We start from the raw sequence: 2,500 nt of genomic DNA, 5'->3' as shown, positions 1-2,500 counted from the left end.
TTACTTTTTTTCCTTTATTTTTGGTGGGAGATGGAATAATACAAGGAATGGGGAAAATAGGGAAAATGAGAGAGGAGGAGGACAAAATAGAATAAGGAAGGTAAAGGGTTGTAAATAGATTACGAAGGAGGAAGAGATGGACATTACGAACGCAAGGAGTGACCATAATTTGCAGGTCACACTCACCCCGGGGCTAACTGCGGGAGACTCTCTCCTTTTCTTTCTCTTTCTTTTTATTTCTATCTCTTTCTTTCTCTCTCGCTCTCACTCTCTTTCTTTCTCTCAATCTCTCTTTCTTTCTCTCAATTTCTTTTTCTTCCTCTCAATTTATCTTTCTTTCTTTCTCTCTCTCTCCCTGTGAATGCTTCGGTTTGTTGTTAGTTCCCTGTTTCTATTATTGTTTTTTTATATATTTTTTTAGTTATCACGTTTGTTGTGAACCATTTCATTGTATTTTTGAGTCTCGTTCTTTCTTTGTTTTATTACTGCGTGACTTTCCATGTTTTTTTCCATAATTCCGCTTTTACTTTTTCATCTCCTTCCTTTTAACCTTTTCTTACCATTATCACCTTTTTCCTTTAGCTTATACTCTTTCTCCCTTTTCCTTTAAACATAGTAGTACTGTACCTCATTTTTACTCTATTCCTCGCCAATTGCTACATTCCTTAATCCTTTTGGTGTTCCTGTCTATTCATTATAGATTTTTCTTACCATTTTATTCGCCAACTGCTTCCTATGTTCAGGATTATTGATTCTTTATATTTCTATGGTTCCTTGTTTATGTTTTTGTAAATAAGCTTACAAATCCTTGAATTTCTTCTCTTTAACTGCCTTTCAGATCTATTCTGTTTCTACTCCCCCCTTTTTCTTTCCTTTGTCGTTTATCTCTCGTCTTTGCTTCTCCCTCTCCGTCTCTCTCTTCTCTTATTTTATATAATTTCTTTATTCCTTTATCTCCTTCCTCTTCTCTCACCTATTCATTCAATTTTTCCTCCTCTTCTCTACTGCGCCATCTGTCTCTATTTAATTTTTTTCCTCCTTCCTCTCCTCAGTGCATCTTGCCTTTGTCTTCTCCTTTTATTTCCGCTTGTCTTCTTCACTGTTCTCCTCACTACCTTCTTGCCCATTTTCTCTTCTCTCCACTGTCTTTTTTTCTCTTTTCTCCAACCCCTCCTCTTCTCCTTCTCCTCCTCCTCCTCTTCCTCTTCTCTCGTCTCTCTGCAGCTGCCCTTACGTAACGTGGATGCGGGCTGATCTCAAACAAACATAGCTGAACCTCGCGTGCATTTAAGGGATGCTGCTGAGTGGACAGGACCTCCACTTGGCTATGTTACGTGGATTTTGGCACACATACCCAAGTTCATATACATAGATACGTATATATAAATACGCATACGTACACATATAGAAAACGTAAATTCACAAGTATGAATACACACTCCAAATACGAAACACACGCGCATGCGTGCATGAACATTCCCTCCCTCTCTCTCTCTCCTTTCTCTTCGCTCTCTCTCTCTTTCTCTCCTTCCTCTTTCTCTCTCCCTCTCCCTACCTCTCTCTCTTCCCCCTCCCTCCCTCTCTTCCCGCCTCCCCCCCTCTCTCTCTCTCTCCCTCCCTCCCTCCCCTCGCGACGCACATCACGTCCTCTCTGACACCAACACCCCATCCTTTCAGCAAGAAATGAAGAGAAAACGAAAAGGCATGAATGGAGTCGACGTCACACTTTTCCACGCTACAGGAGACTCATGCTAACTTGGTAGTCTTACGAGCAAACGCTACTCTCGTTGGAACAAAGTAACTTTGTAATACTCTCCTAAAGGGATGATAGTTTAAAAGCCTTTCTCTAAACGCCGTGAAATTCTTCAAATCCTTTTATGCTCGAGTAAATATAACACTTGCTGAATTGAATGTAGCTGAGCGAGGCGACGGAGGACGGGCGAATGGAGCAAGAAGACACGGACAGGAGTGAAACAGGTATTGGAAGACATATATACATTATAAATAACTATATATATATATATATATATATATATATATATATATATATATATATATATTGCATAAATATGTATATATACTGTGTGTATATATATGTATATAGTTTTATATATACCTATATATATGTATATACATCTATACAAAAATATGTATGTATATATTTTTATAAATATATGTTTATATATATATATATATATATATATATATATATATATATATATATATATTATATATATGTATGTGTGTGTGTGTGTGTGTGTGTGTGTGTGTGTGTGTGTGTGTGTGTGTGTGTGTGTGTGTGTGTGTGTGTGTGTGTGTGTGTGTGTGTGTGTGTATGTGTGTGTGTGTGTACAATATATATATATATATATATGAAAATGAAATGGATTTCGGTTTTTGTCTGAAGAGAATCTCGTGGAGAGTTCGAAGCGTTATGATTATTTTCACTTCTCATTGTGGCTATTTTGATTTAAATAAATAAATAAATAAATAAATAAAT

At 37.0% G+C, this 2,500-nt stretch overlaps 1 protein-coding gene across 1 annotated transcript in view; it reads right to left on the bottom strand.

Moving 5' to 3' along the window:
• LOC138866832 (uncharacterized) overlaps positions 1–2,500 on the bottom strand; it is a 19,732-nt gene that overhangs the window by 11,102 nt on the left and 6,130 nt on the right. The gene's annotated exons all lie outside the window — the stretch shown is intronic.

Source organism: Penaeus vannamei, chromosome 27, assembly GCF_042767895.1.
Source record: "Penaeus vannamei isolate JL-2024 chromosome 27, ASM4276789v1, whole genome shotgun sequence".
NCBI lineage: Eukaryota > Metazoa > Arthropoda > Malacostraca > Decapoda > Penaeidae > Penaeus > Penaeus vannamei.
The sequence above is the reverse complement of the archived record's forward strand: the minus strand, read 5'-3'. Positions and strand labels throughout refer to the sequence as shown.